General features: G+C 44.3%; 1 protein-coding gene across 4 annotated transcripts in view; it reads right to left on the bottom strand.

Moving 5' to 3' along the window:
• CSMD2 (CUB and Sushi multiple domains 2) overlaps positions 1-23,309 on the bottom strand; it is a 640,139-nt gene that overhangs the window by 449,588 nt on the left and 167,242 nt on the right. The window lies entirely within an intron of this gene.

The raw sequence follows: 23,309 nt of genomic DNA, 5'->3' as shown, positions 1-23,309 counted from the left end.
ATCCTTGGACAGCATCCCATCATCAAGGCGCATTCAGGCTAATTGCATCAGCCTTTCCTAAAACCTCACAGCTCCCCGTTGTTGGCTTGGAAAAAAAAGATGTTTCCCATCCTCTTCATCTCAGTGACACTTGAGTGACTGTACCGTTTCAGGTAGTCTCACACAGCAACAACAACAACAACACATATCCCTTGCTTATCTGCCATTCAGATTAAACGTCTCTGCCAGCTTCTGCTCAAATTCATTGGCAGATCTATTTTCTCTCTCTCTACTGCTCAAAAATAAAATCATTCCAGCATTCAATAGACCCAAGTACCCCATCCTAGCCTATTACCCTATTTATATGGTTAAAAACCTTGTTTTTATTGCCTGAATTATATCTACAGTAGTTTATAACTATTATAGATAATTCGGGGCTGGGCCTGATGATCTCTGAGGTCCCTTCCAGCCCCTAACTTCTATGACTTGATGAATAACAGTGATGTTTTAAATGCTATTGTTTTAACCTTGGAGTCTGATCAAGGAGTGTATGTTTTTATAATGCAGGGTGACACATAATCTCCTCTCCTCTGTCTCAATTAATTCTTACTCTTGGTTAAAAAAAATAAAATAAAGCCAAAAGAAACAGGCATGGGCTTGTTGGCTCCAGAAAACCAAATAAGACGTTGAGCCCTCAATGACAAGAGGAATAGCTAAAAAGCTTATTCCACTTAAGTAACACGTAGGCCTTTTGAGGAAATAAGGGTGATTTTCACCCTAGCTGGGGAAAAAAAATCACCTTCACTCCTATTTGCCCATAACTTTTGGGCTAAGTGCCACTGGGAATATTCTAAGACCCTTAAATGTCTTTTATCTGTGTTTTAGTACAATCTGTTTTAGTTCAGGAGAAGAGTTTTAACCTTCAGAATAAGTGTCCGGTGTGTGCTCCAGAAAAAAAGGAAATAAATGGTATCTTTTTCATTTCATTTTATCCTTTTTTATGTCATGATTCATTTTCAGCACAGCCAACAGAGATAAAGCTAAATGGAAACTATTTTCTCCTTCTAATATTTCTTTGTTCACTAAAAAATAGTCAGATAGATACTTTGGGATAATAATGGACGGGGATGGCTCATCATCCATCTTATTTGCGGTAGTAGTTCTGGGGCTTTTTTGCAAATCTACTTCCAGTTTTCAATTTTCCTCAGGGAATGTGCTGGAGCAAAATTGCCATTATCTTCCAAGAGAACCGGGAGCAGCAAAAAGGCTTTACTTCTTTGGTTATAGCAATTTAATAATTTCCTATGGAAATACAATTCAGCTGGGCACCAAGCTCCACTCCCACCCCATCATTTCCATGTTTTGTGCTTTTAACTGTTCCCAGGCTCTTTCACTACAACGGTACAGCTGCCATCACCAAGAAGCAGGACCTGCCAGCGTATTGTCATACTGGGGTGTCCAGGACCTTTTTCCTTTGCTTTGAAGAATGACCACTGCATTCCCCACCCAGCGTTAATTCATTCTGTCTAGCCACTTAAACAACCGTCATTATAGCAGCATCAAAGTATTGGTAGATTTATCCTCGCAACCTCCCTCTGAGCTCGAGAAGGATTATTACTTTCATTTTATGGATGCAAAGTAATTAAGTCATCTGCATTCACATGGGCAGCCGCTGCCAAACTGCACACTGAACTCCCGTCTCCCAAACCCCAGGCCAACTGCAAGATGCCCCCATTTTCAGCTGATGTCTTTGCAACAGAGCAAATATATAGCAGCACAGAGCTCTCCATCAGTTACCCTGCATTTTTGGGGGAAGAAGGGCCTCCTGCTCACTTTGCCTCTCTTCTTTGTATGTTTTCCAGGACTACAGACTTCACTCCAGCTCAGCAAAACACGCTCCATCAGGAAGGCTCGAGATCAACAGATCTGTTGAATCAGGACCTGTATTTCCCCATATCTATTCTTCAAAGCTCTTCCTTGTCATCTACTGAGACACTGAAAGGGCTGTGCCTTCAGACTTCTATTATTTAATTTTACTAAGTACAGTATGACATTCTGTCATGGAGGAAGCAACAAAGAATATCTTTCTGCACCAAAATTTACCCCCAAGTTTTCGGAGAGAATTAAGTACAAGTTAGAGCACATATACAGAGACTCTCCAGATGTCTGATGGGTACAGTTCCTATACGTTTGGGATCTTTACTCCTCTGAGTAACATTTTATCAGCTTCCTGAGTTCAGAAAAGAATGATGAGGCCAATTCAGCAGTCGACCCATAGGCTTCAAATGACAAAAACGCATAAAGCACATACTTACCCTTAAGCTAATGCTTAATTCTAGTGTTTTTAATAAGCCTTACAACATCTTCCTGAACTGGGATGCCAGGGCACCAATTGGCAAAGAATGAAGTTAACTTTCAAAATGGGATTCGGAGCCTAATGCTTTCCAATGAAACTCAAATACAAGCCCAAGTATGTGATCTGCTTCATCAGAAGGGCTTTAAGCTTGTGTCTAAATGCTTTGGTGATCTAGGATCTGTCTACAAGAAAATTAAGAAGTGGCTTTGAATTGTTTAATTTCATTTGTTCCACCCCGATGAGGATCAAAAGTTTCAAAGGCGATAAACTGGCATACGAAAAAGGGCCAGGGACAAAAAGGCAGCTCTAGGGAAGGGAGGGGCTATCGCTGCCAGAAAAAAAGATTGCAGGAATCAAAATTGTGTCGCTATAAAGGCCAGGCCTTGAGATTGCAGCTGCCCACCCTGAGTTCAGTGTCACCCAGGATGAAAAAAGGGTGCGAGACTGGAAAGTCCAGATTTGAAATGATTTTTTCTAGACACTGGGTGCCAGTGTTGATCCACTTTCTGTTATGTTGGAAAGAGGAGTCTCCCCTTGACAAGGAACACTTCTTTTTGGTTAAAATCTACAAAAATATTCCCTCACTTTTAGGGCTACCAACTTGTACCTTGCTCAAGAACTAAGAGAACAATATGCCCTACCAAGTCCATTGTTATGAACACTTATCAAACTGAACAAAAGGGTAATGGGTGCCATGGATCTGAATTTCTAAGCCCCTACCTCTGTGCCACGAAGGAGGCAGAATAGTGCATGCGTGAGAAAGCAGATACTATCTAAAGCTGGGTATGGAGGAGCCGCTACCATGAACCTTCCTCTAAGGCAGAATAGCCCATGCATGTCAATCTTGAGCTGCAGTTTTGCAGCCAGAGACTCCTAGGGAGGTGCCTCAATTCTGGCCTTCCCAGAGGGGACAGCTCCTCTACCTAGCTCTGCTGCTGCCCTTCAGACTTACAAAGCACCTTTGCTATTTTAACCACTAGTTTTCCCATTGCACTTCAGTCCTGAGTTGCCATAGCCCTTTCTGATCCAGGCTTGGGCTGCCTATCTCGGTGCCAGAAGTCCCAAGCTCAGTCTCTACCTGCAGTCCCTGTGCAGTAATGGATTTGTCAACCCGAGACTCATAAGTTAAGCTTTCCCATAGTCTGTGCCACCTTTGGGATGTGGATCAATCAGTCAGTCAAAAGTAGAGCCTTAATCTTGGCAGTCCAACAGATCTAATTAATTTAGATCCCATTCCAGTAACTAGTCCAAGAAACTATTTTGTTTAAAAAAAAAAAAAAAGTGCCCCATGACAAGACCTCCTCTCAATAGCATTTTTTTGTTTGTCTGTTTTAAGCTCGGTTTGATTTTTTTGCTTTAGCTTGTCTTTATAACTCATCCTCTCTAATCCCACAACTAGCCATTCACTAATTAGCCATTAGCTGCACTTCCATGCAGCTTTTTCATGTGCTGAAAGCCTCTTTCAGGCAATGCAATGGGCAAAACGGAAGATGTTGCTAACTGGGACCTGAGCGGCACATGCTAAAATTGCTGCATTAGCTGACAACCACATCTGTGACACACTATGTTTAATCTGGGAGCACGTAGATATGGGAAGGGATGAAAAATTATACTGTGGAGTAAGAGAGTCATCAATAAGAGCCACCAGAAGTGCTGAGCTCATGGTGCAAACACCTTCTGCTGAGCTGCAGAAGCTGAATTTCACACAACCGGCCAGGATTCCTCTGCGCTGCTATGGCGCTTCTGGCACTCGGGAGATTTATTATTAATTCATGGTCATAAGCGATCAAAAAAATCCAGAACGTAATTCTATTATACTCTACTGCAAACAAAGCTAAAAAGATATAATTATGTCATAAAAACACGCCTAGGGCTCAGTCCTGTTTCCTGAATTCACAGGTGCCTATGTTGCCAAATTCGCCCACAAGCATAATTTTGTAAGCGATGCTGTAACATGCGCACACGTATCTGAGAACAAGTTTGAGCCCCACGTGGGTTTTCCCCACTGCCTGCAGACATTCGTGCACAAGCAGACTGATCCTAGCCTACTTTCAAATCCTTTTCTGCTTGCCACTCACAGATGCAGTGGATCAATATTAAAAGTGTTTTCAGGCCTGCTCCCTTTTTTTTCCTAGGATCAGGACTAAGCCAAAAACCAAGCTATTTATGTGAGCTAAGGGATGAGGCGAGATAAGCAAAGCTCATGCTTCACAGAATTAGGTGGTCCTTTGAGGGACCTGGAAGGAAAAGCCCCTCACCCCATTAAGACCACTATGGCAAAGATAACTCAGCCATAAGACCAGCACAGCTCCTTATCCTTTGTGCTGGGTCTTTGCAAGGCAGCACATCTGACCTGCCCAACATTATAGGGTGCTTACACAAGTTACATTAGCTGAAGGTGCTACAGAACCCCAGCTCGGGTGCTGGGGGGAGCCACACCAAGCCCCTGAGGTGGGAGAAACCATTTTACCCCGCTGCCTGCCCCACCCCCCAGCTCTTGGCACAGCAAAGCCGAGCCAGGAGCTGCTGCTGCCACAGTCAAGAGGTCCAGGTGGCAGGTGGGAAAAGGGAGCCACCCCTCACCTTGCAGGCCCAGCCTGGCTCTGCAATATCCCAGCTGGGGTACTTGCAGGGGGGGCCCTCTTCCGCAGCACCCCATGCAGGTCTTTTGACAGCAGCAGCAGCTGCTGGCTCAGCTTTGCTGTGGTTGGAGCTGGGGAGGAGGGCTGGGGGAGTCCCCCCACCTTGCAGGCCCAGCCTTTCTACACCCGTGGGGCAGCTGGGGAGGGGTGCAAAGCAAGGGGGCTCCTTTCCACTGTGCCCCTCCCCAGCACTCCAGCTCCGGCCAGGCAAAGCCCAGCTGGCAGCTGCATGCTCCTCCCTCTCCATCCTTCCTCCACTAACAGCCCCAGGATTTGTGGGGTGGGGGGCAGAACTGAGGAGAGAGGAGGTTCAGCAGCCTTCTCAGAGGCTGCTGGAAAGCCCCTGGCCAGGGCCAGGGCCAGGGCCAAGCAGGCTGAAGCCCCCCCAGCCCAACAGGGGAACATCTATTGGATGAGGGGGTGGGGTCGGAGGGCTCTAATTTATGGTGCCTTGTGTAAAGTGCCATGAGTTATAGGGTGGCCCCTAAATGGCTGTAGGCACCTATACTCAAGTACTGGGGTCTATCCGAGTACCTCCATAGATAGATCCTAATGCCCACGATATGATGACATATTAAAGTACTGATATGGGTACAAATCATCTCTGGCTTCAATTCTGATGTCTCCTATGGGAAATCTCCACAACCACCTAATGTCCTGGTTCTTCTCAAATGCCTAGTTCTCCACTAGCAGGATGGGCTCCATGAGCTACCATTCTCCAAGCTGGCAAATGTATTAGGTAAGAGTAGGAAGGATGAGGAACTCTGCTTTGGAGGTTATGCAGTAATTATGACAGCACAATAACAGGGTGCAGACCACAAGTGGATTCAAATGCTCCATCACTGTTCCTACTTATAAGTGGTAGTACCAAAACTCAGATAAGAAGGTCCCTGCAGTGGGAAGCCCAGGAACAAAGGATAGGGAAGTACCTTCACAGCTGGAACAAGTTCAAATATATACACAAGCAGAGAGGTGGTTAGCTATGTTAGTCTGAAGTCAGGCAGAAGGCAGGGCAGGGTGGCCCCGAGAGACCAACTAGTTCAGATGCACATGAGTTTTTGTAGACAACAACCTATTTCATTCAATGCTCTGAATGGACTGGCAGAAGGAAAGGGTATTATATAGAAGAGGAAGGGACAGTTCTAAAATGTGGGTTGATTAGATCAATTGAGATGAAAGAGGCAGTTAATACCATGAGGGACACGGGAGTCCCGATAAGAACCCACATTCCCTGTTGAGACCATTGTTAACACAATCTAGTCTGTGGGTAATTTCTTGCTTCAAAATTGTGTTCAAATTGGTTTTTAAAGTTTGTTTGTCTGTTGAAGGACAGCCACTCAGAGGTCAGTGATAGCCTGTACAGAGTAGCTGAAGTCTTCTGTCTTGGGTTTTTGTGTTGTTCTGGAACTGAGGTCAAATGGTATCCATTCATTGAATAAATACCTGGTTAGCCTATCACTAATTTGCTGGAGACAATCATATTGAGATCTAGCAATGAGCGAAAACCTAATCAAGCTAACCCTCAGATCAATGACTCTCAACCATGGTGCTAGGGCACCCTAGGGTGCCATCAGATCCTTTGAACAGTGCCATGACATGTAAGGAGATAAGCAGATACGCTACGCAGATAAACCAAGCTATTGCCCAGCCCCTGTGTAAGGAGGTAAGCACTATAATACAATAATTCATTTTCAAAATTGGGTGCCACTCAATTCCCAAAAGTTATGAAGGGGTGCCTTGTGTCCCATCAAGTCCAAAAATGTTGAGAACCTCAGATTATAGAGATAAAAATGTATGCAGTGTGGTCTGCGTGCCATATGCTTGCCTTTGGCTGGGGGGACATGCCAACAAATGTGCTGAGCTCATAACTCTCAGAATCAAATGCAGCTGCAAGTCAAGAATCAGGTTCATGCCGTCGACTTATTGGAAAGACTGTCAAATACCAGCATTCTTGATGAACTATCAAAATTCATATTGAGAGTTTTATGGGAATCAACCCAAGGAAAGTCAATTGGGTAGAGGTGGTGGCAATCTGGGACACTCTGGGAAATGCAGGATAATCAATGTTATAAAATAATAATTTGAAAAATAATGAATAAAATAATATTACACAGCAGTTTTCAAAACCTGGTAAAAATGTCCCATTTAGCCTCAGCTGCTGCTCATGTTTCTTTTTCTAGATACAGTGACATTCATGGGCACATCCTGTAAATACAAGAGTACATTCAGGACTAGACGAGAACACAGACTGAAAAATAACCACACACCTCCATTCTCTTCGCTTCAGTCGCTCTTTCCGTGGGAGGAAGGCAAGTCACTGGAAGTATACTTTAGTTGAAAGATGAGTTTTCCACCTTTTCTAAGCATATGGCTTATCAACAATGGGTGTCATTTCACACCTTTCTTGTACAAGCCATAGTTGAATTGCACTACATCTCTTCAATAAGCTGTCAGTCTAATTGCAGGGTGGGTGTCGGGGTGGGGGAGGACAGGGGTATTTCAAGACAAATACTCTAGAGCATCCACAACCAGCTTTCAGATCTACGTTGCTAATGTTCTCATCGTGACCTTTAACTTATCTACACGAAACATGCAATACATTTCCTCTCACTAGGATCCAAACCATTCTTTACGGCCTGCCTTCAGCTGGCTTCTAACTGAACCTGTGGGATTTGTGAGACTTCAAGAAAACTGAAACATAATTGGCCTAGAGTTTCTTGCAGTACCAGGTTGTGTCAAGAGCAGCCTATGTAAAAGAGAAAATATCATTAGTGGTAGCGAGAGAGAGAAAACATTGGAAGGAATATTTGATAGGGCAGCATAAGTAGTTTGGGAAGGTGTTGGTGGTTTTTTATTAGCATAAATTTAGGACTGCTGTATCATTCATATTTCTTTACTCTTGGTGTCACAAGCTCCAGTGTTTAATAACACTCGTACAATCCAAGTCCCCAAGATGCAAAAAGCACCAATATGACCCGTTTTGATACATACAGCACATCCTTTAAGCTTCTGGGCATCTTATATCTTAAGACAGCGGTGGGCAAAGTGTGGCCCAAGGTTGAGTGTGGCCCGCCAGGCCACTCTATCCAGCCCGCAGGGCTTCTAAAATATTTAGAAAATTAATATTAATCTGCCCCTGGCTGCTTGTCATTTGGCCCTTGATGGCTTGCCAAAACTCAGTAAGTGGCCCTTCACCTAAAATAATTGCCCACCCCATCTTAAAAGCACCAAAGCCTAGTTTTGCCACACAGAGCAAGTGTTGAATTCAACAGAAGGCACCGAGCTGGGAGTCAGGAGACTGGATTTTGATTCCCAGCTCTGCTTTCATTGCCTCCTTTCCCCATCTTCCAGCTTGCCAGTCTTGTGGATTTGGTTCACAGCCCTTCAAAGCAAAGGCTGCTTGTCATAACGTACGTGTACAAAACTCACCATGACTGGGGCGTAGGGATGTTACTGTGGGGGAAATACTGAATTATCCTCGATGGTAACCATTAGTGCAGCTACATAATGTTGGTTATCGTGGACTAAGTGTTGCCTTCTGCTTAACAAAGAGGAGGAGGAGGACAGGGTCTGGTTAGAGTCTTTACCTTTCTGTGTAATCTTGGACGTGTCCTTTTCCTTTCTCTTTTAGGCAGCTGGAAAAAAAATCAAGACACTTACCTACTTCACTTATTACTCATCTACCTCCCTAGGGGAAAGGTTGTGAAGCTTAAGTAATTCAAGCTTATAAAGTGCCTTGAAATCCCAGATGGAGGACTCTATAAAAATGACACGTAACATTATGAACACTTAAAAGGGCAGGGCTAGATTCTGCTCCCGGGTATACCCATGGAAATCCAGAGACACTCCATTGAGTCACTGCAGAGTTACATCATGACCCAAACACTTCAGCGTGGCCTTAAATCCACCTGTAATTGCTGCAAAGATGGGCAATAGATGAAAAATCCATACACAAACTCTAAAAAGAAAGAAGGGTATTTTATGAATGTTGTCATGGAAACAGAGCATGAAGCTTTACTTTTAAAAGGACACCAACAAGGAATGTGTATTCATGGAAGGAGAAAGGACGGGGGTTGATTCTGGGAACAGAAGAGACCAGGGATCTCAAAGCAGGCCTGGAAGCTTCTTAGGCTGCAAGGAGCAGACCTCCCGCTCCTGCCACCCTCCTCCAGTTTTAGTCCACACAAGCCCTTTCATGTGACCGGGTTTCCACCAGTTTACATTGAGGTTTTGGCCCTTTGTAAATCCAGTTCTTACTTTCCTTTCCTTTTTTGCATCCTTGTGACAAGGTATTTAGCAGCATGTGCAGATTGGTTGGACTCTGACAGGCCGCGCCATGAGCGTACAAGCCTCCTGACGTGCAAGGGACCAACATGACCGAATCGCCACGGTAGAGGTTTACAAAGAAACGTGATTTCAGTCAACCACCGTAGTGAAGCATCCCCAAATCTCTCCTGTTTCTGTGTCTTTCTGGACTGCCAGCGTTTAGGGTCAGGGCACGCATCCACACAAACACACACACACACATGCTCAACTCCATCCAAGACCAACATGAGCATCTCTGAGGAATGACACTCCTATTAAAAAAAACCTCACAACTAGTTTTTATTACTCCACTAAACAGTACCAGGGAAGGAGCAAGGCAGCAGTGAGATTCATCCTTTGCATTAGATTTCCTTACCTGCATACCTTAAGAAAAGGCAGAGGGGGATCCTTCCTGACCTTTACAGCCATCAATTTATGCCTTGAAGCATAAGATTCGATTATCTTTTTCTACCATGGATAACTAAACATGTGAGCACTCAGATGCCAAGCCCTTTAAAAACCATCCAGGTGCAGAGTATAAGACTGACCCCCTGCATCTATTAAAATCCTTGCATTATAGAACAAAACGCATTTGTTCTGAAAGCATCCGATGTGCATTTTAATGAGCAACCCCTCGCTCTTTGGAATCAGGAACAGGCTACGCCGAGGGAAGTGCCAGGATCACAGAACATGACTCCCAGTGGAAAAATGTGTCTTGCTATAACAAAAAGAGAGGTAACACAGCAAGCCAAGTATACATCAGCAGCTCGGTCTGGCTTGCAAAGGCTCTTGCAATGGACTTCACGGTGACTGTTGCCATAGACTTCGCTACACTAGCTGTACTGAAGCAGATATTTTTAGAACAAAACCCTGAGCTGCTCGCCTTATTACTGCTTTGTTCCATTCATGATATTTTAATCACATCCAAGCAACTGAGCTATTAAACAAATTCGGAGGCAGTGCAGCAGGTTGTGGCTTAAGTAAGCTAAAGATCTGAGCAACAGGAAAGAAAACCAGAATAGCCATCATGTACTAAACCTCTCTGCTCCTACAGCACAAAGCAACCATTGGACTGAAGCAGAGAATATCAGGGATTAAGGTTATTTCTCAGCCTCCTCTCCCCCTCCAATTTGAAAGGGAATCAGGACCATAATTTGCTTCACGGAAATGAAATGCACCCTGCAAAGGATGAAGAAAGCCATGCAAGTACATTTTCAATTATTAACATTATGCCACAGAACGCTTTTGTCAGCCCCTGTTAAAGCCAAGTATGCAAGTGCTGATTTGCTTCACTGTGCTAGCTGAAGCTTTCCGAGTTTCAAAATCCCATGGTTCGAAGCATCAGCATCTCATAAGCTGCCTGTGAAGCAGCACTACGCACACTCATCTCACACCCCCAGGCAATTGTGGTACCCACAAAGGGTGAACTGGACTTTACTGGTTAAGACCATTCTTCCATCCAGTTAGCCTATTTCTAGCATCAGCCAATGACTTAGATGCAAAGGCCTTGATTTGGGGTAGTGCAGAGCAGCAGTAATTCTCCTGATTAGTCACCGGATCTAGCTCACCACTCACTTCCCAGTGTAAACTGAGAGCAATTCCACTTAATGTCAGTGAAGTCTCATTAGTGTGAAGCTGATGAGACCCAAAAGGCAATCGAGCCCCACAGGTTGGTCCAGCAAAATGCAGGCAACAGTGCTCCTGCCCACAATTTTTGCAGCATACCCAAGGATTAGGAGCATAGAAATCAAGAAGGTAACCCCCTTCCTTTCTCCATCTTCCAAGTTGCCCGTCTTGTGGATTTGGTTCATAGCTCTTCAAAGCAAAGACTGCTTCTCATAATATATGTGTGCAAACTTGGCCTATTAGGGCCTAAGGATGCTGTTATAGAGGAAATACTAAATTATCCTTGATGGTAACCATTACTACAGCTACATAATATTGGGTATCCTGAACCTTCTACCTGTCCAACACCTAGCCACCCCCACCAAGATCAGAGCATTTAAATATTCTTATTAATAGACCATGTCACAGCTGCTGCTTCACCTTCCTGTGTTAACACAAATCCTACAGAGAGCAGCATGATAGCAACAGCGAGAAACAAGGTCTGTTAAGAGTTTAACTCAACAGCAAATCCCAGCCACCATCTCTAACCTCACTAATTTATTATACTGCTCATGCTTCTCTGATAGGTCTTGCTCGAGCTCCTCGCTGCAGGTGACTCTATCCAGGCTGCCCCATTCACGTGGAAAAAGGTTCTTCCGTGATCCTCTTGATCCTGGGCACTTTCTGGGTCCTGCACAATAATTTAGTCCCCTGCAGAAAGACCTCCATCCAGGTCTTTCTTTTTTTAGCTTTTTTCTGGGGAGTCTGTTTGGGAGGTTTTGGGGTATTTTCGGATGGTGCAGGCTCCTTCTGATAGGAGCCACTGCTCTGCATAGCCAGCCAATGGTCTAAAGCTCAAACCTCCTATCTGCAAGGCAAATATCCAGACACAGGTAGTGCTTAGCTCAGCCCTCATTAAAAGGCTGGTTTAATTGGAGCATAACTGTAATAGTTTTTCTTCCACCTTGAACTCTCAATGGACCTGATGGTTAAAAAGATACAGGACTGGGGTGAGAGACTGCCTGAATGAGCTGGGAAAAGTCATTGCAGCTCTCCGTGCCTCCCTTACATTAACAGTCAAATGGGGGTCATGCTAATTACCTCTCTCCCAGGAGTAAGGACAATTCATTCATTAATTTGTCTGAAGTACCTCTTCCCTTTCCTTAGGGAAAGGAATATAAGAACAAAAAGTCCATAACCACAATGATGAAAATCCATGGAGACGTGCTGATTTACGCTGGCTTCAGATCTTTCCCCAAAGTTTTATTATTATTATTCCATTTCCTCTATAACGGTTGTCTTGGCAGTGACTTGGTACAAATGATAAATAAAGGACTTGGATAGAATGAAAATGAGAGTGTCAATACTGTACTTAGCTCATAGTTTAGTTGTCTTTAAAGGTAGTAAGGGAACAACAAAACAACACAAAACAAAACAAAAACCCCCCAAACCTCAGCAGCTAAATCATTAATAAAGTTAATGGGTTTTGGCTGAGCTGCAGAATCTGGTTGAAAGCTTGAGCTGTGGCAAACTTATTAGTGCTAGTAAGATTCCAAGGCTGAGATCAAATTGGATTCGCTCTACAATATGGGAATGCTTACTAGAAGTATAATAATAATACTTCACATTTATATAATGCTTTACATGCTCAATGCATCACTCACACTTTAACTGGGACTCCTGGGTCTGATAACCTGAGCTGGAACTCTTTAAAATAAGTGCCCCCCTGAGATGGCTATTTTGGACTTGGGTAGAAGCAAATATTATAAAACTAGAATTGTTTTGGGGTGTCCCACCATGTGCTGTTTTGTCGAGAAGGCAGATTCTCACGAGAAAGGGGACAGCTATTTTTTCAGGCTCTATAATCCTTCCATTTGATTTCATTTCTAAGTGAAGTTTTGTGACCTTCCCTATTACACCAAAGTAATCATCTGTCCTTGTGTACCACTGCTCTGAAACAGAAATAACTCCGGAGAAGTACTTGCATCACCCACCATCACACTAGGCTTAGCACTTTGGGTCAGCATGCTTTCATAGTTTCATAGTTGGTAGCGTTGGAAGGGACCTGAGCAGACTATCAAGTCTGACCCCCTGCCATGGCAGGAAAGAGCACTGGGGTTAAACAACCCCGGCAAGGTCTTCATCCAGCCTCCTCTTAAAGAGGAGAAAGATTTCTGTAGAAGGAGCAGAGACAATGACAACTGGTTTACCCACTGAAAATTTCCTTTTGGGCAATTAAAAACTTTTGAAGCCAAGAATCTTTACAGATCCCCGCCCCAGTGATAAAGCACGGGAGGAAGAAATGCACTGAACTCACTTCATAATACCAGCCAGTTTTGGGGGGGTTTCTTTAATACAGTAAACACAATAGCAAACACATCCCAGTTATCTTTGCTGCCTGGTGCAGGGGGCTGGACCTGATGATCTTCCCAGATCCCTTCCGGCCTTACAATCTATGAATCTATGACTCTCCATGCAATTAGGAGCTGGTCAGTGGCCCGTTTTGAGCATCCACACAAAGATATCCGGGCCTGCATAGCACCCCCTCAAAGCCCTGTGCTGACTGCCCAACCTGAAGATGGTACAGAGGTGATGACAACCAGGGATCTTGGTTTTCTCTGATTAAAAAATAAAATCCCCAATTTTTGGATAAAAAAAAGTAACCCCAAGCACACATTTTTCCATGATTAAAATGAAGCACCACTAATGTATAAATACATATATAGTGGTGCTTCATTTTAATATCAGAAACATGGATTTGGGGTTACTTTTTTAAATCGGAAAATCGGGGATTTTTTAAAATCAGAGAAAACCAGGATCCCCGGGGATGACACTACCATCTCCAAGATTGCTTAGACCCTTGCTCCCTCCTTCCCCACCTCCTGCAGCCCACACAAGTGAAAAAGGAGTTGACACAACAAGGAGAGTTTATCCCCAACTCTCCAGCACACATACTGCACCTCTGCATGGTGGAAGAGTAAAGGGACACGGATCCCACCTGACCTGGAGTGGCAGCTACCGGCTCTATGTCACTGCGTAGTTCTCATCTGGCTCTACATGGGATTTGCAGCACACCTATAACTGCCTCCTGGCTAAGCAAAACAGGAGGTTTTGGCCCTTAAACTATCCATGCATCATCTGAGTTCTTGCTGCCGCTAGGGTCCCTTTGCAGCCCTTTCCATTTATCCTTTCTGCTCTTGGTGCAATGCAGTCCAGTGATTATAGGTGAGACAGAATGCCCACCGCAGTGGCATCCAGAGGTGCCCAAGCTATCTCTAAATCAGCTAGCTCAGGAACAGGGCGCAACCTAGCATTAGCAGCTATAGATGGCTTGCGTGAACATGCATAGCTTGGTCTGCAGCACAGCTCCTAAGCACATCCAAGAATATAAAATCCTCAAATTTTGAATGGAACTACAGCCAACTGGAGGCTGGTGAGTGAGCAGAGCTGTGCTGTAAATGAAAGGGCACTGTAAACACAGCCAACTCGGCACACACTGGCATGATTTTTCTTCTTCAGACCAAGACAAACTCCTGCAGGCCAAATCCCAGCAGAGGAAAAGTCAGTCTGCCTTGTGCATCAACAAAATTAGCAGATATATTTCTGTTGCTGAATCTTTATCACAGGTCCTGATATCAGAGGCAGGAAGAAAGACCTTAGTTTCCAGATCTCGGGTCGAGCAGGGCACTGGCAGTTAGAAAAAATCATCTTTTGATGTGTAAACTTAGCCGCTGATCTGGGAGTTACTGAGACAGAATAAATAATATAATTTTAGTCACTTTCCCAACTACAAATGCACTTTAATGTTCTCTTAAGTGCAGTGAACAAATGTCAATCAGCTTTCAGAGTGAATGGCTTCAAAGGGTCTGCATTAGCTGGAGCGTGACCCTCTTAAAGCTAGCCAGTCTGTAGCATAGGCTATGCTCATCCTGAAATATAAAATCCCATAATCAGAACAGCACCACAGCTAACTGGGGTTTGGTAAGTGAAGCTGAACTGTAAGTGAAAATGCAGCCTTCAGAGGATGAGCAAGTAGCTGCTCAGAGACCTTCTGCCGCACATGCCACCTCCAGCGATGTGTGACAGCTGCATTGGCTTTGATGCTATTTAGTGGGACCACAATGGGTGGCAATGCTCTCTGTGATGTTCTCAGGATGCAGATGCTCCTTCACGAGTCATGCTAGGAACTAGTACCCACCTGCAGAACTGCAATTTCAAAATCAAAGCCACGCACCCCTCTTGCATTATCTTCCATGGCTATTGCGACTGGTGGTCCACCATGTGTATTAGGGTTTGTGCATTAAATGACTCACCCAAACTGCATTAAAGCCTCCAGAGGCTGAGATTAAATATAGTATGGAAATGTCTGCTTTACACACAGGGAAAACGGAGGCCAAAAACGGTCATTTGATTTACGCAAAATCACAACACAGCTGGTGCTGGAACCAGGAGTTGACACCAGGTCCCCTGAGGCCTGGCACAGTGATCTAACCACGATAGCATCCTTCCAACTGTAGGCTCTGGCATACAGGACAATCAGGCCAATGACACTCATGTCACACAAGTAGCTCAGACACAACCTTAATTTTGTAGGACCAACACTCAGGTTTGACACAGCTACATCCCAATATTTTGTGTGCCTTCAACCTTGGCTTCTTTCAATCTCCCTTTCTCCTACTGTGTTGGTTTGACCACATGATTGGATTAACAGCTAGCTGGGACAAGGAGACATGCATGCATGAAAAACAGCAAGAAATACAAGAAAGGGCTTTAAAATAAGAGCCAAGCCAGGCGCATGCACAGGCATCTTGGCTGTAGAGTCAAAAGAGAGCACAAGAACTAATGAGATTAATGTCTGAAATAGGTTAGCACAAGTTCATTTTCCTCCCACTGTAGGTTTCTGCAAACCTAGTTTAATTTTATAGGATGACAGGCAGTGTGGGAAGGCCAGGGTAACAGTGTGATCCATGATTCCAGGAAACTTTAATTAGCATAAAAGTTCCTTGGAGATCATTTAACACAGTAGGAAGACAAAAAGGAGAAAGCCACCCTGTGGCTGCAAGGTTAACCCCAACCTTGAGTTTCAAACCTTGTCTCTGGTACCTGGGAAAGTGCCTTTCTCAAGAGATTTCCTAGCATTATGCTGCAGGAACCCACTCTCCTTCCAGAGCCGGACCCAGACTAGGAGTCATCTCCATGAGTCATTACGCCTGATGGAAATTCAGTAGAAGTGGGGCTTACAAATGGTAGTGGGGTCCTAAGCCTGGAAGTGGAAGTCACCAAAGGACAAGTTTGAGAATTAGTGTTTCATAGTTTCGTAGTAGCTAGGGTCAAGAGGGACCTGAACAGATCATCTAGCCTGACCCCCTGCCACAGGCAGGAGTGAATGCTGGGTTCACAAGACCCCAGACAGGTGATCATCCAACCTCTTCTTGAATTTGCCTGAGGTAGGGGCGAGAACCACTTCCCTGGGATAGTGTTCCTCGCCCTGTTCTAGAGGTCTGGGATACATGCTTGTCATTTTGATTAGGAACATGCTTGTAAAAGAGCCCGGAGCAGGCTGTTGGCTCCGTGAGGAGCAGATGTACTTTCTATAAAGGAATTCACCCAACATTGCATTTGAGATTGGAGAAATATTGGGCTCCAGGTTAAAAAAGATATTTCATGTATATAATCACAGACTCTTCCTCATTTTGCCTGAGTCTTATAGGCTGAAATGTTGAGTCTGCAACCCAGCATTCCCATGGAATAAGCAGACGGAGAGGAAGAGGAAAGCTCCCACCAGCTTGGGAGAAGACCTAGTTTTTCATCCCAGTGGGGCCTGCCGATGTGGTGGTGTTTGTTGATTTGGATGGTCAGGGGAAGGGGGTTTCAAGCCCTGCCAGCCGATACAATCCATCACCACCACAATATGCCCTCACCCCATACGCAGTATACTTCATTATGTATAACAATGATAGTTCCCACACCTCCAATTTAGTCTTCCTTCACTCTTCACAGCAGTCAGCCTTGCAATTGAGAACATAGCCAGCCCTATTAAAGTTTAAATCATTTCAATTAATTGAGCAATTGTACAAGCACATGGTTATTATTTTTACTCTTGTCTTTCTTTTGCTTCTGTTGTCCACTACATTCAATGGTTGCATATTCTTTCCCGCTAGATTGTAATCTTGGCAAGGCAGAGACCATTCAAGTTTTCAGAAGTAGTGTGGTGGTGGATGTCTCCACTTCGGAGGACTTGAGGAGCCTGAAGGGGACTGCAGTAACTTTTCTCCTCCCATCAAAGTAAAGGTATGATCCTACACTCAGTGAAACCAATATTGAACCCCTCCAATCAATTAAATGGTGCAGCATTGGTGCCAAGAAGGAGACTCAAATATAGCTCTGAGTCATACAGCCTGCTTGAGTCCATAACATATAAGCCACCCTTGCATGTAGTGTCACACTCCTATATATAATCATTAAAATTATAATTATAATTATAATTCAAGAGAAACCAAGAACTTTACAATATGTTGATTATTATCTTCAGTTCCAATATTCTTTCTAGCAGCAGCAGGTATGTATATTGGGATGCAAAGGACAGTTTAGTTGCCACTTAGGGGATCGCTCGCTCTTCTGATTTAGCATCCAATCGCTTCCAATGTTACTAAATGTAGTGGTCTGGTGCCAGAGACAGCACTAGTGACTGAACTGCTTTGCAAGACTGGGTCCTACTTTGGAAGAGAGTCTAAAATTACCAACATAATCAAGATGTCATAGAATTCTGCACATTTCCATCACGAGAGTCAGTGAAGTCTCTTTTGGTAGTTCACTGAGCACCCAGGTCACTGGTGGAGATAAATTCCCAATGAATGTGTAACAAATGAGAAAGAATCAGACCTGAACAATAAACCCATTTCCAAACCCAGACCTGGACCAGAGTTTGCATCTTTGAAACTGTCCACAAATGATGTGAATCCCAATATCCTGAAGTCCAATGAAACATGTCAAAACAAGATCATTTGACTTGGTGAATGGGAAACAGAATAAGGAGAACGAGATAAGAGGGACGCATCTTTGCAAGTGGTCTTCCTACTTGAGGGAAGACTGAGCCTGAAAGTATGTTGAACCAGTAGAAGATTTAGGAATCACCATTTCCATGTTCCTACCATAAGCAGGGAGCTGGGGACACCTGAAGGGAAAAAAAAACCCAACTGATTCAAGGGGGAGCAAAATATAGCTCCATTCAAGGGAGAGGCAAAGGGTTACGCCACTCTTTGTTTTAAACTAAACAAGTTTAAAGCATTCAAAACAAGCCATGGGACGGCCAAGATGCTGAAAGGAATTTACAGCAGCCTCTCTCCAGTATTACGCACGTTACGCAGCAGGGATTTTTTAATTTTTTTTTTTTTAATCCCTTCAAACAACTGTGAACAAGTTTAATTATAAATCTGGGTTTACTGGAGAAAAAGCAGCATTTGGCTGCATTTTGTTTGCTGACCTGTTCGTAAATTTATTTTCGCTATGAATTGCCCTCCCCAACTATAAGAAGGTATTGATTGTTCTTTGGAAACATTTAATAGTATCAAGCGGCAAATAAAAGCATAAGGATATTTCAAAGTGACTACCATATTCTGTGATCATTTTATTGGCCCTGAATGTTGGGATTTAGCAACCGATATATGGTACCTACTTGAGGCTTCCCTTCCCTGCCATCACCCTCTTGCATATATTTATTCTTCCTGTGCCTAGCATTAGGCTGCAAATCAGAGGGCGCAGGACGCTGCCAGAGCTGCTTCTGGAAAGCGGAGGTCCACCGGGAAGGAGAATGAGCGCATGAGTTGGATTTCAAAAACTGCACAGTGCATAAATAAGCACTTGGAAGACTAACCTCCTTAAAAATCATCAGAAACAGAAAACTATACAGAGCACTGCTCAGAAACCAGCTCTGTTCACAGCAATAAACTTTAATGGATTAGCTGGAACCAGCGGGTAGGGGTTTTTTTCCCCTACTCTTTTTTTTTCCCCCTTCTCACCATCCTTTTCTTTCCTCGAGTTTTTGTGCTAAGCTGAAAATATCTATGCAGCCCTACTGTTTGTGCAAGTAATGACAGAGCTGCCAAATTTCCCACCCTCTGCTCTCAATTGCTTATTAGCAAGAATGGAAGCTACAATATTGGAGAAACAATGTTCATTTATATCCTTTTGGCAGAAAGATCTATTCTGAATGAATGAGGCTCATATTTTTTCCCCCTTAGAAATGGATCTGAACAAGTCCCAACATCCTGACATCGGAGAGATTTAAGATACGAAGGTGAATATAGTAACCTGAGCTCACTTTGTTTTTGCAATACATTATCACAAAGGCTAATAAACTGCAGGACCCGATTATAATTAGGGTGCTAAAAGAAAGTCTCTTTTGGATTGAAAAGGTTTTGGAAGCATCCTTCACACTGCAGTCACTGTTATAACAGGACTGCTTTTGTTTCATTTTTAAGTATCTGGCACCTTTTAGGTGGCATACAAATAGGGCTCAGATACATGGCAATGGTGAATTCGTAGCACTGATTTGGATTTTAAACCTCCCACTAGAGAAGAATACTAACCTGGGCTGCTGCTTGACCCATTAGATAAGGAAGTCGTGCATTTGTTTCAGGAACTGAATTTCAAGACACCAGTACATCCCCAGTTCTAGGCAAAGCCTTTAACAGGCAAACTGAAAAATTCATGGCTCTTTAATGGGGCTGATGACAACCTCATAAGCTTGTCTGAAAAAAAAAAAAAAAAAAAGAAGTTGCCTGGACCTTCCAAACAACTGCAAGACCTAGATCAGTGATTCTCCAGCAGGTTGTCTTGATATCCTTTCAGGAGTACTGTGGTGTGCCATGCAATGCTAGCGCTACCAGGTGTGCAGACATGATTCATATAAACCCAAGTAGGAATCTATAGTGTTAAAAACATTCGGACCTGTTGCAGGCTTTCTGAGTTTTCGGCAACAAAAGAACTGCTCTGTTATTTTTTTTGTAGTAAAAAAAAATGAGCAAAACTAAGAGCTGGCATTTTTTGAGGGGACCCTTGAGTCTAATGATGGATGCCTTGAGCCTAAAACCCTGGAGAAACACTTGCCTAGATAGAAGGCACAGCTTCGGCATGGGTCTGAGAAATCCAGATGATCCTATTTTGTTTGTTCATTCTTATTAAGGAGTTAATTTGTTAATTAAATTATGTACTGCAGCTATTCGCATCTACAAAGACCTGGGTTCAGAGAAAGTACCAGTCAAAAAAATCCCTTTAACTGGGGAACTCCTCACTGGGAACTGTTGGAAGCCACATAAGAATTATTTCAGCTCCCTGCTCAAAACTAACAGAACTGCAGATTGCAGTTCAAGACAATTTTCTTGTACCCAGTGACAGACGCTCATATGCATTTTATGTATTTCACTTCAGAAATTTAAATTCCAATACTGCCTGGGTATGCCCACTGTCCTAGCAAAGAGGGCCGTTGCTCTGAATTGAACTGGAAAGAAAATCAAAGAGATTTCTGCTAGTATACTGCCCATTAGACCAAAATCATGGTGACACACACATGCAACTCCAGGCAAGTCAATAGGCTATTCTTGCCCCTTCACTGTATTCTGAATGTCAAATAATTTCCTAGAAAAAGTTCTAGGAATGTATTCTGAATGTCAAATAATTTCCTAGAACTTTTTCTCCTCTTCGAAACCCTTCCAGTGCATGTTACTGCAATACTTCTATGTATTTTGTTTGATATATTTTATCAAAGTGCTTTGAGCTTGGGATAAGTGCTGTAAAAAATGAACCACAAAATAAATTAAACAGTAAACCTGATGAAAAGCCACCAGGATTTCGATGCATGATCCCCTTATTAACTGAACATCAGCTGCTCTGCTCTCCTGGAGAAGGAAACATAGTTTGCTCCACAAAAGGATTTGGCTGTCTAAAGTGGGATTTAGGTGGGACTTCAGCATCCAAGTCCAAAATCTAGATCCTCAAAACTCCTGCTCAGCTGCTGCACAACCCCGAGAGATTTCTAAAGGATGCAGCCACCTACATTTTCAATTTTAAAATTTCCCAAGCATCAAGAACTTTGTTGAGCCATTTGATGTATAACTCACACGAAAGTCCTGTCCTAATCCACAAACAAGGTGTTCCTCCGGTTAATGTGCTTAATCCACTGGTTGGGAGAGAGAGTGAAGAGTATTGGTATTTTACATGACTTATTTTACCCGACATTTACTTACAGCAATCCTCGCAGCAGGGACTGGAATACAGGGCTCACTTCCTCTTGTGCGAGTGCGCTAGCCACCGGGCTAGAGGGAGAGGGGCCATGCTCACTCACTTGCTTTCTCACCCAATGAGCAGAAACCTACTTCATTCATGCTTTTGTGGAAACTGCAAAAACCAGGATTGCCCACAAAACCTGTGAAACCAACAAAAATTAATAAAAATAAAATGGGGAGCCAGTGGTCCCCACTGCAAGGAGGGGAAGACACCAGCTGCTGGGGTGGCACAAAGGTCAGCAGACAAGATCGGCAGGGCCACACAACAACCAACAATCAAGATAACCAACCAACAAGGGCAACCAACTATTAAGATGACGGCCAACCTCTTGTTCTTGAGCAGCCCTGGGTGAACTTTTAGTATCAGGCTCCGCTTCGCCAGAGATAATGATAATAATAATTTTAAAATTACTGTTTCCAGGCCCTTCTTCTGTCTGGGCCCCGGGGAGCCATGTGATTCACCCATGCCTGTGTCTGGCCCTGTTCTCGGGCCATCTTCACCAATCAGCATCGAGGCCAGCCATCAAGATGCTGGCTGCCCTCTTGTCCCTCCTCCCCCTCGGACCGCTCTGTCAATCAGCACTGAGGGGCAAGGCCTCTCTACCAATCAGCACAAAATGATGATGGAATGAGAACTTGACACTGTGACCAACCCAAGAAAATTGGTAAGCCCTCCCATGATTTAGGTAGGCCTCTACCAATGAGTCTTTAATGTTCTACTGCAAAGTGACAGAGCTTCAACAGGAGCGGCTGGACACTACGGTCATCCCAGGAGCATGTGCACCTGTGTAAGGTGGGAGATGTGGTCTTTCACAAAGGAAAGAATTAAACCCAAGTCTCCCACGCCCTGAAAGAAGACTGATCCCCTTTACGCCGCAGTTCAGCAGCTATTGATACTACCTCCATCTCCTCATTTCCCTGCCATCCTTTGAAAGAAAACATTGATTCCCACTCTAAATGGGCCTAGATATTACCTTCAAGAGAAAATTCCAGGCTATGGATCCCAAGACGAGGCAGGCAGCTCCCAGGAAAACTGAGTAAGGTACATAAGCCCCGGCAAAGGGTGGGATTTAGGATACACATCTGTCCCTCATTCAGAAAGCTGGCAGGTGCAGATCCCGTTCTAAGGGCACCCACCTCTCCCAGTACATGTAGGGCAAGTCTGGGCACTTGGCTCAGGGGCTGTGGGTTCTGCATCATTTAAATACCTTCTGTATTCTCTCTCTCTGACTTTATTCCCACGTGCAAATGCTACCTTCAGTGAACAAACCACCCCTGAAGCATGATGGCACCCAATACACATCCCTTCACTACTCTAGCCCTGGGTTTAAGTCACAGCTTGTAATTTGTATCCTGAAGCCACTTGTACAATTGCACACAAGTAGCAGATATATATTATTCATCTTCTGGACAATCCAAACCTGAACAAGAGAAAGCAAAGATGCATGCACCCTGGGTAGAACAACACAGGAGGATGACGTCAGAACCCAGAGGACTTAAGGTGGGCATTTAAGTTTTGCTCTTGGACATGACATTGAACAAATGCACCTGAGCTTCCACTCATAATATGAAGTAGAGTAAGCCTGTGCGAAGCGGCTAGCATTGGCTTCGGATTCGGCCCATTCGGGGGGACAGCGATTCGATTCAGTGATTCAGATCACTGTCCCTAATCAATTTGGCTGACTCTCTGAATCACACAGGCCCATCCCCTGCTAGCTCTCCGAGCTCTGGCAATGGCTGCCCCATGCATCCTGGCACTTTGAAAAATAAAAGCCCCGACTCACCAGGTGCTTCCAGGGGGGAGGGCAATCCCTGCTGCCCCTCACTACCCCACACTGCGTGGGGGGCTCTGCCATGAGCCCCTCCAACCCCTCCTTGCTGTCCCAGCCCACCGCCACCCATGGCTGCCCCACCCACTGCAGCTCCGGCCCTTTAAGAAAAAAAACAAAAACACCCAGGTTCACTGGTTCCTGCCCAGCAGGGGGTGATCCCCACTGCCCCCTGCTGCCCTGCACTACTTGGGGGGCTCTACATGAGCCCCCTGAAGCCCTGAGGCCACTGCAGGAACTGGTGAGTGTGGGGTTTTTTTGGTTTTTGTTTTTCTTAAAGGGCTGGAGCTGGGGTGGGCAGGGCAGCCAT

Source organism: Crocodylus porosus, unplaced genomic scaffold (assembly GCF_001723895.1).
Source record: "Crocodylus porosus isolate Cpor-Errol unplaced genomic scaffold, CroPor_comp1, whole genome shotgun sequence".
In the NCBI taxonomy this organism is placed as follows: Eukaryota; Metazoa; Chordata; order Crocodylia; family Crocodylidae; genus Crocodylus; species Crocodylus porosus.
The sequence above is the reverse complement of the archived record's forward strand: the minus strand, read 5'-3'. Positions and strand labels throughout refer to the sequence as shown.